Consider the following 16,829-nt stretch of genomic DNA (forward strand, 5'->3'; position numbering starts at 1 on the left):
CCTTGGCAACAACTCTGAAATCCACCTCCTTTGGCACATCTAAGAAGGGAACCTGATATCTGATCGGGACATTCATCAGAATGGAATACTCTTCAAGAGTGGGCGCTAACTGATAATCCTGAAAGGTGAAGCAACGGAGCTATGGGTCATAAAACTGTAGGAGTGTCTGCAACGGTACTGGATCAACCACCATCTTCAATAGTGTCAGAATATCCCCATACTGATCAACAAACACCTTCTGATTACTGCCGGTCACAAGATTGCTCAACTCTATCAAAGATGTCAATGGCTCACGATGAAAACTATAGGTGCAAGTCTTCCTCTTCAACTCTGGAATGGTTGCCATCTCTCACAGTGAACAGACTCCTGAATGAACCTGAGAAATGATATGCATGAGGAGATTAGCTTTTTTCTTTTCTCCTTTTTTCATTTTTTTTTCTTTTTTTTATTGCATTATTTTTTTGAAAATAAACATGCTATGATGCAAATGGTGCAAACACGACTGGTTGGCTGTGTATCTCAAGGCACAGGATCAGAGCTTCGGCATGAATTCGGAACCATAAATCAGAGTCATCTGGAACCCAAAGTCATCTGGAACCCATTCTTCTGAACCAAGTCACCAACAGATCAAGAGTCACCAACGGTACCTGTAATGATTCATTCCCTCCCCTCTCACGGGTGTCATCTAGGCCAGGGTAAGGTCAACAGAAACGCACGATAAACAACCCTTTCAAGAATATCATCATGTACACACCAGATGTATGCACCGATAATACCCCATCAGGATCTGAACTGCTCGTGATACCATGTTCCGCTAAGTGGCGCAATACCACCCGCTTCCCATGAATCACTCTATTCCTAGGTATCCTAAAGTTCACTCATAGCCTGGGTATTGGGCCTTTTACCTCTTGTAACTCCCACCTCACAGAGAAATAGACACACAGCCAGCACAATGAAAGTATGATGCATGCAAACATAAATGCACATATATACAATCACATCACAATCATAAATGCAATAAATAAAACAGTAAAAGCAACCAACACTATCCTAAAGAGCGCTAGGATCGACTCTCTTAGGGAAGATGGACCAGCAGGAGGTCAACTTCTCTGTTTCCCCAGCAGAGTCACCAGCTGTCGCATTACGCGAAAAACCGGCGGGAAAAGACACAGAGTCGCCACCGTGCGTTATTTATCCCAAAGGCGGGAAAGGAAACGCTCGAAGTAAACCTGTAAAGGAATGGTCTCACGACCAGAGATTGATAGGATCGGGAGTCGGTTATGAGAAGGGAAGGTATTATCACCCCTACGCATCCGTCGTACTCGACGGGATCCACGCTCAGAAAGAATAGAAGAAAGGTTGCTAAAAGAAACTGCTCAAAACTGCATAAACTGGAAGGAAACACAGAAAAGACGGAGGAAGCGGACTCGGTAGGATATCGCATCCTGGTCCTACGTAGTTTGTCAGACACAAACATCAGAGTCGACGTAGTTCGGGGACAACGGGAAACGTGCTCGCTAGGATATCGCATCCTATGCATACGTATCTTCTCTAACCAGAGTAAGAATCAGAGCACTCGTAGCTCGGCTAACGCACGCCAAACAAAACACAAACAGGAAACCGACTGCCAATCGCTGGACTTACGTCAGACTCCAAACAAAGAAACACAAACAGGAAACCGAAGGCCAATCGCTGGACTTACATCAGACTCCAAACAAACCAACACACACGGGAAACCGACTGCCAATCGCTGGACTTACGTCAGACTCCAACACACACAAAAGGGTTGAAAAAGAAAAAGGGCGCCCGGAGAGATCAACTCATCTCCTGCCTACGTACCTCATCTGGTATGAGGATCAGGGCGACGTAGTTCCCCTTAACAGGGAAAGAACTTCTATCCTAACCAGAGACAAGGGAGACAACAAGCTACTAGGGAGACTACGACTCGAGCCTAGAAGTTGTCATGCATACGATCCCTATGTTAAGGTCTCTATTCTAACTTGCACAGGAAGCAAGCTATCCTAAACACACAAAATCAAACACAAGCACAAGAGAGCAAGCACACACACTATATGCAAACAAGTGGCTCATACAAGGCTAGGCTGTAGAAACAAGCCAACTGGAATGGGGTGTTTTTAGCTCTTAACCCTAACATTGAGAGTTAGGGTGAAGCAGATGAAATGGGAATGAGGATTATGCCTCATAGCTCTTATCCCTGGCCTGGGAGAGCTTGAATCAAATAGAAAGTGTGGGAGTTCAGAATGTATGAACTCTTCTCCACGGATGACTGACACAACAAGATCTTGGGTTTTTATTCAAGATGCATCAACACATGGCGTGAGCAAAGTGAATGACACAACTGAATAGCAGGGGATGGATTGCATATCCCTTTTATCTGCCAATTGCCTCTTAAGAGGACTTAACCTGCTTGGCACAAAATTAAACAAGCACAAACATTGCCTCTTAAGGAGGGCTTCAGACAGGTGCCGGCCAAAGTAACATGACAGGTCTTCCAGACTACATGAAGATCAAGGAATTATACCTCAGTGGTATGCTAACCACAAGCAAAGCAAAGCAAAGTTCAAATGAACTTAAAGCAACTTAAGTACCTGTGGAAACAACTAAACCAATCAGTACAAAATTCAGACAAACAGTCAACAATAAACAGACATCCCAATGTACAATGTATAATCCATAAGGCAAACACAAGTGAATTATCCTCAAAGCCTACAAAACAAATGAATGTTAGCCAACAACAACAAATGACCAATCTCAAATGAAGAAGCAACATCAATCATGGAGATGCACACTTGAACCTGAAATTCACAACTCAAATGGTAAGTCCAAACCACTAGCCCAAATCCTAGGGTCAAAAGTGGGTCAAAAAGCCAAAACAGAACTTGATATTCAACACAAAGCATGTTTATTCAATCAAGAACAAGTCCTAAAAAGGACCAAATCAAAATCAATAAGCAAGTTCATTTCATGTGCAAAGGAAGTCAAAGACCAATTCAAGGCATACATTTGATCATTATGAATGAAAATTCCAAATCAAAACAGAAATGATTCAAATAAATCTGGAAAACTTCATGAGTATTCAACCCATCCAAAACATCCATCATACAAAAAATCAGAAGCATCAAAGATCATTTGGCATTGGAATCAAATTGCACCAGTTGATCAACCAAATGTGTGACACAAATTGTCACATCATACAAACATGTCCATAAAACAGAAATGGTGAATGAGAAAAATACCAAACCAAGCCTTATACATCCATCAACATGTCAAGAAGCATCATGCAAAATTTCAAGCAATTTGGATTAAAATCAAGCATTTCATGATAGAAAGAGTAAGGCAAGGTCACAAAAGCACATATGTTCACATATTCTAGCACCAACCAAAAACCACCCATGCACAACTTCCAAATTCATCATCATAAAAAACTAGACAAGCAGAGGATCATTTTGCAAAAAATTGGGGATTAATTGGATCAATATTCAATTAGTTATGATTTTTCTAAGTTGGATAAAAAATTGAAATCAAACATGTGAAGCATACATGAAATATGGAGGGAAAAGTTAAAATGCTGAAAACGTTTGAAATATTGCACACGCCAGACTCGAACCCGGTACATTTTCAAAAAGTGAAGCGCACCAAGCATGAAACGCTATCGTTTCATTTAATGCGTGGCAGGTCAAAGCGCTTACTTGGCACGGTCAGCACAAACGTGAGCCAACCAATTCGCAAGCGAGGCACAACGTGGACCAATAGGATACAAGCCCTAGGCCAGCGTGGAAATAACTAGAGTCCGTCGCTAGCATCCAGAATCCGTCGCTAACAGGATGATCTTCATCTTCTTCATGGGGAAGAAGATGAACAGTAGCATGAGCTTCAATCAAATTTCCAGAATTTTCCAGAAAATCACAAATCATACATCATTTTAAAGCTCTCTTCACGGAGATCACAAATCAACTAATAGCTAAGCATAAATCATCAAGATCAAAGAGAATCGACAGAAAACATTTTTGTGCATCAAACTTCAATCATACATAACTCAGTGAATAATGCATCATTTCATGTGATTTTTCCACCAGATTCATCAGCAAACAAAGATCTACACAAACATACACATGGATTTGAGAATTATGAAGGTCAAAAAACTCACCTCTTGAAGAGCAGGTTCTTGATTCACACAATTCAGCACTTGTAATGGTCCAAATCAGCTCCAGGATCCTTGTAGTGATGATTGATGAGGAATTGGAGGCTTAGAAACGTGTAGATCCAGCTTAATTTGAAATTGCCATCAACACCTTCAAGCTTCAAGCATGCACGATTTTGAGCAGAAATCCACAAAACGCACGTTGAATCACACTCTAAACTTCACCAGGATCCACAATTATGCAAGGAAGTGAGTGTTTATGTGAGGAATTTTAAAGTTCTTTGTGAGAGAAAAGTTTTGATCAAAACTCCAAATCTAGATCTGAAAATGTGTGTAATGAATGAAACAGTTGCAATTAACCTTATATATGTCCTGCTAATTAATCTGAAATCATGATTAGGCCAAAGCTAAATGAGATTAGAAGGATATAAGGTGCATGCACAAATTTGCAATTTCACCCCATGCATGGAAGCCACACGTGAACAATGCACCATGAAGGCCCAAATCCACTTAAAATCAGTCCATGCACACATTGGAATTGGAAATATATGCATGTGATCAACCAAATTTGATTTTGGCAATTTTCCTTCAAAAACTTCATGAATAAACAAGTGATCATATATTCCAATTTCATGCAATGTGATGAGGTATTTGGAAAATTCATGTCATGAGGAGAAATGTGCAAAAAGGAGCACTCAAATTGGAGTCTTGGTTCAAAAGATATGGCCATTTGAAGTTCCAAGCACACTTTGCAATGATTTGATCATAACCTCTTGACCATTCATCAGATGCTCATGATCTTGGACTTTTTGGAAATGGGAGAGAAAGATCTTCAACTTTAATGTTGGAAAAAATTTCATTTGAAGCTTCTTTGATGTTGGAAAAAATTTCATTTGAAGCTTCTTTGATGTTGGAAAGTTGAGTTGAAGTTGGTCCAAAAACTTGATCATATATGCATAAGATGATGAATTTTGAAGTTTCCCTTGAGAAATTTGATCAATTGGTGAAGAAGCTTGTTGAAGAAGTTACTCAAGATACCCAGTCAAACTAGGGTTTCCAAGGCAAATCACCCTTAAACTCTTGAAGAAAATCTGATCAATATAACATGTAGGAATCAATGGAACTCATATATGATGCTCATAACCATTCTTGGATCAATTCATGGTTGTGCTCTTTGTCATGAGGGTCTCAAACCCTAGATATGAACTTGGTAGATCAATAGAGATCATGTCTCACCTACAAAAGAGTTAGGCAAATGCAAAGACATATTTTTGGTATTTTGGTTAGTAAGAATGATAACATACAAGTATGATACAATCACATAGTGCTTAGTGATCTCTCCCAAAACAAACCCAATGAAAGAGGGGTAAGGAGGATTCCAAGGTATGATCCCAATGCTAATGCATATGATGAAATTGCATGAGGGATCTTAGGGTCAAAATTGGGGTCTTACAACATGTTTGACAATGGATTCATTAGTATCCCCAGAAAACTTAGTGAATTTGGGGATTTTTGTTCTAGGGGGTGTTTCTGTCTGTAGGATATATTCCGACAAAGGTGATGTATAATTTGGCCTTTGAAAGCCAAAGCTTACCCCATTTCAAACCATAATCCTTTCGACCATGGCTGCCAGATTGTTATTTGCTGCCATATCGTCATGTCGAATCTATTTTATGACATTATCAGCAATTTGGTTTCTATTTACCATTACTATCATTGGTTGTCTCTCCCTGGGGATTTGTGGTTCAGCCCTAGGGGGTTCGACTCTTACTCCCTGATTTACCATCTCTGGTGGCGGTTGATTTTGTGGAATTTGGTTAATAGTAGGGTCTTCTTTGAAGGTTACCCCCTGGTTTTCCCTTATCCAGACCCTCGGAGGGTGTCGATGAGGTTGTGGTACACCCAAAAAGACAGGCATTCGCGCCATCTACGATGTCATCTGCTGATTTTATTGTGCCATAGATGGTACCGGTTCAGTATGGGAAATCGAATGTATAGGTATCGAACTTGCCATAGATGGTACCGGTTCAGACACGTGCATTGTGGTCGTGTTCTCCCCTATAGAAGAAGAAGGGGCGGTACATTGTTGGTTGGTGGGTTTTGAGAATTTTGGTTATTTGGCGCATTTAAATTCGCCATTTTTCTAGTTGATCTTCTCATTGGTCTATGTTCGTTAGTTGTGGCTACTTTACCACTTCTTAATAACATACAACGAATTCTTTCAAAAGGGAGATGACTGACCAACCAGAACTAAAAAATGAGGAAAATTTAACTTTTCAAAATCGTTAGCACTGTCCCATTGGGTGTGCCAATTTGTTTATCATGAAAATTGGTAAACAACCGTTGATCTTCCAAATTAATAAATTTGGTTACTTACAGGATCGATCAGATTGATCCTAGGACATGTGCTAATTATTTGTTAAAGTGAACTCAAATGAACATAAACACTTCGACGGTGTTTATAATAATAATAATTCGTGAAAATACTCACACAAAAAAATAGGCGAACAACATAAAGTAAAGTGAATGTTGTAGAAACGAAGATAAATGGCCACACAGATAAATTCTTTAAATGAAGAGATATTTCTAGAAATAAAAGATGAATTGAATTACTTCAAAGTAAATGACAATGGTGTAAATCAAACGTACATTTCTTAATTTACTGTTTCTCTACACACGGATACTTGGTAAATTTTACAGATTTTGTACACACTTTGAACACACACGATCCTAGCATTAAGATCTTTTATTTATACTAATCGAAATAACCGTTTCTAACGGCCTTTCTACCATATTGAGACAAATGACGCTTTGCATGGATGCAACTATCCACTATGCTCCACGTGTATCTTCAACAACTCAGATAAGAACAAAAGTTCCCACCTTTATTTGAATTTGAATTATTCGTTGAGAACATCTTCAAACACTAAAAATATTTCTAAGTCCTTGCAGCATCTTAACCCTCTCATTAAGGCATATTCGACTAGAACTACCAATATCTGATCTAGTCGAAATATCTTCATTGGGAACTCCATTTTTTAATTCATATGGGCATCGAAATTGGGAGCTAACAACTAGGCACAATCTCTTGAGGAGGATAATTATGTCTTTTAGTAGTCATATTCCTTGCACTGTGTATGTTTGGTCGGTGGAGTTGGCAGATCACCTCTTTATGTTGTGTGAGGTTGCATCAAATACCTAATATGGGGTGTTTAGGTGGTTGGGGCTTCTAGGGCCCTTGTCGCAGTCCATTTTAGGTGTGTTTGACTTGATATGGGGTTTTGGGAAAGGAAATGTGGTGTCCTTGGGTCTGGTTCAGATCTAGCATTTTTGTGATTTGGTATATTTGGAAACTTCAGAATAATGTTATCTTTAGACAGTAATGCTTGTTAGTTAACCTCTGAATCTCGAGGATTATTAATCTGACGTGGAAGTGAGTTCATTCCCATGATCCGAGTTTTGATGCTACTCTGGTTGACAAGGAGCGGAACCTGCTCAAGCGACTCGGTATTTAGACGTGAGTTGATGGTCAATTGTCTTCCCTTTGTTTTTTGGCGCTCGATTTTTCCTTCCTCCAACTCACTCTCTCTGAATGTCTAATGTGCTTAGGGCTTGAGTTTAGATCAGATATGTTGGTGGTTCGCTTCTGAGTAGTGGTTTCTGGTGGTTGAGTTTTACTCTTTTTAGATTTCACTTTCTAGTGGTGTGTTGCATTTTGGCCTCGAGTAGACTTGTTTTTGCCTTTGTTTTGGTCAACTTTGTTGTTTTTTGAGCACTGTTTATGCTTTTATTGTATTATATACCTTATCTTCTTTCTTCTCGCTGATTAATATATTTATATGCTTTGCTATTAAAAGGATTGAAATATGGTCATAATTACGCAATGTATATTTTAGCAAAAAATAATTATAAAATGTAGAATTGATTTTCACATTTTCTCTAAATTAAAATTGATTTTCATATATTTAAATTTTGCCTCCATAATTGATTCAACTTTAAAATTATAACTTTAGATGTTATAATTGATCTTTGCATTAGAGTTTATTGTTTCACTATATACCCAAACATAAACAATTTTATCTTCAATTCAGTTTAAATCAATAACAAATTTTTAGATTAAATTTAACTAAAATCAATTTTTGACACGATAAAAGCAAACACACTTAATGAATGTTTGGTTTTAAAGTGATAAAAATCCATTTCAAGTAAATTGATTTTTAAAAAATTGATTTTAATTAAAATGGAGTTGAATGTAAGATGGTTATAACTATGAGATGAGTAGGTGATTCTCGTTTATAGAGTATCCCAACCGAGGAAATATATGAGGTTGGAAGAAAAAAAGTCTAGGGGGTCATCTCCACCATAGTTGTGGTCATAGTTTTGAGAATTAGATCAACACATTGTTAGAATGATGTGTTTCTTTTGAAAAAGGAAATTAAAAGAAAAACGAAGAGGAAGGAAAAATCTCATTTTTATAATTAAGGAAACTTACCGCAAATAGTTTGGATTTAAGATATTCATAAGGAATGTCTGGAGAATTAGGAAGATTAATCACTTTTGATAAATTCAAAATAATTAAGTGATTGTTTGAAAAATCAAGTATATTACATAGTTGTCCTTTTCTAAGTCGAGACTAGGTTTACAATAACAAATTGATTGTTTTACTATGTAACGATGACTATATTCGTGTGCATAAATTTCTAATTATACCGCATCATCTCACAATTGAAGGTTAGTCATAGGCACTGGCGGAACTGAGGGGGGACGTGGGAAGGTCACGGTCACCCCTCAATTTTTTATTTTTTTTTAATTCATATATATTAAATTACTAAAACATCCTTATTTTAAATTAAAATTAATTTTTATTTTTTCTTTTTCATTCAAAGTTAGGTTAAAATACAGATAAGATAAAAAGCTCCTAACTTTCCTTTCTTTCTCATATGGGTTTGCTATCGGCACCGGAATCGGAACAGATTAAAGTGATCGGCATCTAACAGGTAAAAAACTTTATTCATTCTTCTTTTATAAAAAGTAACAAATTAAAGTGATTGTTTGATTTGTGTTTTTTAGATTTTTAGGGTTCTTCTTTCTTGATGTGTTAAAATAATCTATATGAGGTTTATTAAGCCAATTCATAACACTGTAATTTACAAATATAGTTATACACTGTAATAAGGTTTATTTAATCATTGTTGCTGCTAATTTATAATAGTGAAGTTACCGGTATTTGAAAACGGATTAAAGTTGATTAATTAAGTTTATTAATTTTTTTCTCTTTTAATTTTTATGTTCTCTAAATTGATTTTTGGATCTTATATGATATTATAGGAAGAGTAAAGATGAATAATAGGTAAATTGATTCTTTTTTCAAAAGGAAAGCATGTGAAATTGAAAGAGAAGAGAGAGATGAAGAAATTATAATCCCGACATCCGAATCTGAAACAGTTCTTGAGAATCCAACAATTGAAGAGCATCATGGTTTTGAAATTTCTTTGGAACGCGATCCTGGAAAGCGTCCTCCGATTTGGCAATATCCACCAAATCAAGTGGATGCAATACGAAGAGCTTATCTAAAATGGGGTCCATATCAAATTCATTTAGAAAACTATCCTTTGTTCGGTAACGAGAATCATCCGAGAAGGTTTCAACATACTTGGTTTAGCATATTTCCATCATGGTTAGAATATTCACCATCTGAAGATGCCGCATATTGCTTACCATATTACCTTTTTAGCAAAAAACTAAGTGGACGTCCCGGATCACTTGTCTTTATTTCTATGGGTTTTAGAAATTGGAAGAAAGTTAGGAATGGAAAACATTGTTCCTTTCTTAAACACATAGGGAAGGATCCTTGCTCACCACACAACAATGCAATGAAAGCTTGTTAAGACTTGTTGAATCAAGATGGTCATATTAGAAATGTTATTCAAGTGCAAAGTTCAAGTCAAAGAATGAATAATCGATTACGACTCAAGACTTCAATTGACATTGTTTGTCGGTTAACACTACAAGCTTGTGCTTTTAGGGGTCACGACGAAAGTAGCAAATCAAGAAATCAAGGTAACTTTCTTGAGTTATTGAAACTTTTAGCATCCTACAATGATGAAGTTGCAAAAGTTGTGTTGGAAAATGCTCCACAAAATTGCAAGTATACTTCACATCAAATTCAAAAAGAGCTCTTACAAATTCTTTCTAGTGGGGTGAAAAAGAGTATTCGTGAGGAAATTGGTGATTCCAAATTTTGTATCGTTGTTGATGAAGCTCGTGATGAGTCAAAAAAGGAACAAATGGCTCTTGTATTAAGATTTGTTGATAAAGTTGGTTTAATACAAGAGAGATTTTTCGATGTGGCACATGTTAAAGACACCACATCTTTAACTCTTAAGGAAGCAATATGTGATATACTTTCTCGACATAACCTTGATCTTTCTAACATTCGTGGCCAAGGGTATGATGGTGCTAGCAATATGAGAGGATAATGGAATGGTTTACAAGCCCTCTTTATGAAGGATTGTCCTTATGCATACTATGTTCATTATTTTGCTCATCGATTGCAACTTGCATTAGTTACATCATCAAGAGAAGTCAAACCTGTTCATAAATTTTTTGAGAAGCTGATCTTTGTTGTGAATGTTGTTTGTTCTTCTACAAAGCGTCATGATGAGTTACAAGCTGCCCAATTAGAAAAAATTGCTTATTTGCTAGAGATTGATGAGATTGTAACTGGTAAAGGTGCAGATCAAGTTGGTACATTGAAACGAGCTGGAGATACTCGTTGGGGATCACATTACGATTCAATTTCTAGCTTGATAAACATGTATGAAGCAACTTGTTTAGTTTTTAAAAAAATTGCAAAAGATAGAGGGAGTTATGCTACACGTGGGGATGCAGATAGTTGTTACAATTACTTGAAGGCATTTGATTTTATATTTATTTTGCACTTGATGAAAGAAATCATGGGAATAACAGATATGCTTTATCAAGCCTTACAAAAAAAATCAAGATGTAGTTAATGCTATGAACTTGGTTCGTTCAACAAAACATCTTATTCAAGGTTTGAGAGAAAATGGTTAGGATATATTGTTTACTAAAGTGGTATCTTTTTGTGAAAAGCATGGTATTGAGATTTCTGATCTTAATGATGTTCATTCAACAACAAGATTTAGACGCTCCCGTCTTGAAGAGAATCAAGTCACAATTCAACATTACTTTAAAGTTGAAATCTTTTTCACTACCATTGACAAACAGTTACAAGAGTTGAATAGCAGATTCAGTGAGCATGCAATGGATTTGTTAACTCTTTCTTGTTCTTTATCTCCTAAGGATGGATATAAAGCTTTTAGCATTGATACTATTTGTTCTTTAGTTGAAAAATATTATCCTATGGATTTTAGTGATCAAGAGAAGAATAATTTGCAATTTCAACTCCAACATTTTCTATTTGTTGCTCGCCAAGCATCAAACTTGAATAGTTTATCAACTATTCAAGAACTATGTTCATGTTTGGTTGCATCTGGACAGGCTGAAACTTACTTCTTGATTGATAGACTACTTCGTCTTATCATGACTCTTCCCGTTTCTACGGCCACAACTGAGAGGTCTTTTTCAGCAATGAAAATTATTAAGACTAAGTTGAGAAACAAGATGGATGATGGGTTTCTTAGAGATAGCATGACAGTATATATTGAAAGGGAGATTAGTGCAAGCATTAGTTCGGAGTCAATTATTGACGATTTCAAGTCACTCGGAATGCGTAAAGCATTACTTTAAGGTAGTTTTAAGTCATGTAGTTTAAATTTTTAGTAATTAACTTTGTATTTATTTTAACTTTAATGTTTTATTTAAAATACTATTTACATTTTATTTATAATCTTTATTTTACGTTAGCGGTCATCCCAAATTTTTTTATCTGACTTCGCCACTGGTCATAGGACTTTTGTGTGCACCTATCTTTATGATTAGCTTTATGTGAATAGTATCACTAACCGAATAGGGTTGATATTGTTGAACTAAAACATGGCAACCATATCTCCGTGTTATAAAAAAATATCATATCTGAATAATTCACGGTTCTTAAGAAAATGATTGAATGTGTTGGTTTTGATGATAAAACTAATATTATTTACTAGAATATCCCTATTAATTGTAGTTAAAAAATGATTGGATAAAGTGAAAGTTAATAAATAGGAGTATGATAGTGCAAAAATAATAATAAATGTTACATTGATATTATAAAAGGATAATTATTTTTAAAAAAAAAATGAGACATTTTTTATGAGTACGGAGAGAATACATTTTATATAATAAATGATCTTAACTAAAAAAAATCATAATTAATTCTAAGAAGGACCACCACCATTTACGAGCTAGTTTGAGGAGAAGCATCACATTTAATTATATAGTAGTAATACATAAGCCTTACTTAGCCATTTGTGTATTAAATTAATTTAACCTCGAGTGCTAAAGTTTTCTCTGCAGAAAAGGTTTTTGCAATGGTATTTCAACACGTGCCAAGAAATTGATTATAAAAATTTAAAATGCCACACACACACTAAATTTAAACCAACATGGTAGATTAATTAGTGGTCCTGCATTAGAGTGATATCAACATTGAACAACATAATTTAAAAAATGTGACAGATTAAGATTGAATTGAAGAAAATGAACTTGAGATCTATGACAACTTTATATATATAATAGTATAATATAACAACAGGGACCAATCACATGCTCATTAATCGAAACATCGTGTGTATAAATAAGGAAATAGTTAAAAAGCTATAGATCCTGTTTATAAATTGTACTTGCTTTGTCAAGAAAATAAAAATAGTTCAAGTGTACTTGCGCATCTCGAAATCATCGAGTAGCAGGACTTGTGTTAGTTCACTGTTCAAATAACATGCAAACATTAACTTCATTTTTTTAAAATACATCTCAAATTTTAATAAAGGGGACATCAAGATTGTTCTTTAAAAGAAGTGTAATTAATTTTTATAGTTTTTATAAAAACTATAAGTGATTCTTAAAAGTTACTAAAAATAATTGAGTGTTATTATTTCGTTTTTCCATTACATCCATTACATGTACAAGTGACATCTCACTTATTATATAATGACTGGATATACCATTGAGTTAGTTATACAACATATCTCACTTGTAAGTAATTCTTAACTACCTCTAACAAATTCTTAAAATCCTACTTGTTCTATATCTATATTATTCCCCCACAAACTTAAAAGTAGATTTAAACAAATCACTTTAAGATAGGTACACAAATTCTAAAATGTGGTTGTGTCTATTGGCTTTGTAAGTGTGTATGAAATTTGTGCATGGAACATGTATGACAAGCATTTTCTTAGTAATGACTCGTTTCCCAACGAAGTGAATATCCAAGGAGTATAGTGAATAAATACTTCATCAAAAGTAGTTCATAGGTAGAGTGTGCCTGCACACAATGTTCAGCCTTGCCTGTGTCATTAGAGGTTGTTTCTTTGAGTTTCAAGCAACTAAATTTGGCCTTACTAGACACATGAGCATGAAGTGGAAGGTTTACCATTATGGTAGAACTTGCCCAATCGTAGTCACTATAGACATGCAATGTGAAACTCAGATCAATAGAAGTTGGCATGAGGAGAAGGTCATGTGAAGCAGTGCCATTTAAATACCTCAAGAAATACTTGACAGTTGAACGGTGAGATGGGATCTTGCATTGGTGGATCAAGTTTGTGATACGACAGAGAGGAGACTTACCTGCAAAGTAACCACTTTAATGTTTAAGTCAGTAAAAAAATAAGGAGTAAAATAAAAGCGAGAATTAATTTGAATCATACATTTCTATTCATGTGGGGTATCTTAAATATGAAAGTAGATTGAGGTCTCAATGGTCATGATCAATTGTGGGCTTTCTTTTATTGGACTTTTGACCGACGCAGAACAATTGCCCTCAAGGCTTCTCGTAGCGTAATAGCGAGAAACAACGAGAAGTCTTTTAGAGAAATGGATCGGGTTCGTTGTACTAGGATCGCCTCTTGGAGAATTGAAAAAGGTTTGGTAGTCTTCGTGAATAACCTAAGGAACAAGTGTATTAAATGCTAATTTCATTATTGAGATGTTTCACAAAATCTTCCAGACACGTGGCCCTATGCTTCTAGACTAAGGTGTGGCCTTTCCTCTTGGAATGTTCAAGTCCACTCAAATTCCTTTGTATTCCAAAAGCAAAATTCAATCGTTGTTTTTTCGTCTTCCGTTTCTTTCATTTTAAGTCATTGATTAGCCTACTTTTCTCCTCTATAGAAGGATCACTTAGTGTTTCAAACACTTTCTTCACTCTTTGTGTAACCCGTAAGTTTTTTCTCTTCTACAAACTATGATTTTCTTCTCTAAGCTTTGACGACACCCATTTTATTAGCCTATTTTCTTCTTCAAGCCCAACATTTTTTGGTTCATCGAAACCTTTGAATCACCTTTCTTTAGTTGTTAACTCTATTTTTTACTCCTTCAAGTACCATATCTCTTTCTTGTTAATAGTTCATTTTTTCCCTTTCATCGTTTTAGTTATGGTCAATATAGAAGATGTACCTACAAATATAATAGATATACCTTGTAGTGATTATGATTCTTCTGCTAGTAGGAGATGTACCAAACAAGAGAGGGGGATTGATCCTAACTTACACACTCAACACCTAAATCAACACACTTTCATAACAAGACCTCTCACCTTACGTAAGTATGACCTATGAAGTCACATGTTCAACAGATATATCTAATTAAGACCATATGATAAATATCACATCATGATCATCAAAGACTCTTGTCCAATTAAGATTTTCAACTAAAAGAACAAAGGTGCATGGTCTGAGATCAAATCTCATTTGATTTCTTCAGCTAAATGATTATGCCCAATTGCTCTGGGGTGGGTCAAACCAATTCAATCAAAATAATGGACCATTACAACAATAGTAGCCATCCAGAGATCATTCTAGGGACATGCGTGATGCACAAGAATTCAACCTGACACCCCATAGATTAAATTTGGAACCACCCATAATTTTTAAATACCAAAAATGTCTATCTCATGATTTACATCTTCAAATTTTTACAATTTTTTTTTAAATTACTCTAAAAAACTTAGGTGAAAACTAAATATCTGGTAGTTATACATGAAAAACTGGTAGATCAACGAATATTTGAAAAAGCAAAAGTTTGGGGATTTACCAAACATTTCATGCCAATCAAAAACCCGATATTCGTTATACTACATATCCCAAAATATACGGTGTAAATATTTCACCTACTAGATCGTCCCTTGTATTTTGTTTCAGTGAATTACAGCGAAAATAAAATAATGAAAGTAAATTTCATAAATTAAAAGGGTAGGGTTAAAGAAATTGCACCAAAGATTTATACAGGTTTGGTCGAACGTTGATCTAATCTTGTCCCCAAAAGGTCTTCTTGAGAGTTTAACTATAAACTTTGAGCTTTTGAAGGTTATGCCCACGAACCTTTGTAGAAGTTAATCTTGATATTTTTACAGGCTTATCCCCAACCATAAATAGCTTTTACCATAGGTTAAGTTAGGACCTTCTTAGAGATTACAGGCTTATCTCAACCACAAACAGAATTTTTCCGACAAAGCTCAATAAACCACAACACGGATTTTAATAATGGTTTAACTCACGAACCAAACACAATCCTCTAAAGAGTTAAACCAATAACACGACCACTTACGAAAATTCTTCCTCACAAGTAAAGTTTCACTTAAAAGCAATAAGCCAATATCAAGTGAAAGAAATATTTTCTAGAGAGAGAGAAAAAGAAATTAGAGAAATAAATTCCAAAAAAATATATAAAAAACGTTCACTACTACAAATATTACTTTTTATGACAATGTTTTCACCTCATGTAACAAAACAGTGAAGTATAGTACCTTAATGCACCATGTTTTTTTTTCTTTTTAAAATGAACAAACTACTCTCTCAGTTTTCTAGAAAAACTAAGAGGTAAACTAATCGAGGTTATCCAAGCAACTTTAGTTTATGCTTCGAATTAGTTTACTCATCAATTTTTATAGAAATTGAGGGATAAACTAATTCAGGGTATAGACTTCGAATCCCAACAACTTCAGTCTCTCTCTCTCTCTCTCTCTCTCTCTCTCTCTCTCTCTCTCTCTCTCTCTCTCTCTCTCTCTCTCTCTCTCTCTCTCTCTCTCTCTCTCTCTCTCTCTCTCTCTCTCTCTCTCTCTCTCTCTCTCTATCTATATATATATATATATATATATATATATATATATATATATATATATATATATATATATATATATATATATATATATAGCTTAGCTTGTAGCGTTCAGTTTCACTTATCTAAAAAACATATACTAAAAAAATACCCACATGATCTAACGAAGAGCTCTAGACAACGAGAGCCTTAAACACATATCATCTTACAACTCCTGAAAAAACAAGGAAATACTAAGATGATATGTATTTAGGGCTCTTGTTCGCTTTTTCTTCTTCTTCTTTTTCTTCTTCTTCGTATAAGTGGTATGTCTAACATCACTATTCATGCTACATTAGTGTTGTTGTTGTTGTTGTTTGTTGTTGTTGTTTTTTGTTGTTGTTGTTGAGACCCAAAAACTTAGAGGTTTAATCTTGTTTTTATTGTTGTT

This window comes from Lathyrus oleraceus, chromosome 2 (genome assembly GCF_024323335.1).
Source record: "Lathyrus oleraceus cultivar Zhongwan6 chromosome 2, CAAS_Psat_ZW6_1.0, whole genome shotgun sequence".
Classification (NCBI taxonomy): Eukaryota; Viridiplantae; Streptophyta; class Magnoliopsida; order Fabales; family Fabaceae; genus Lathyrus; species Lathyrus oleraceus.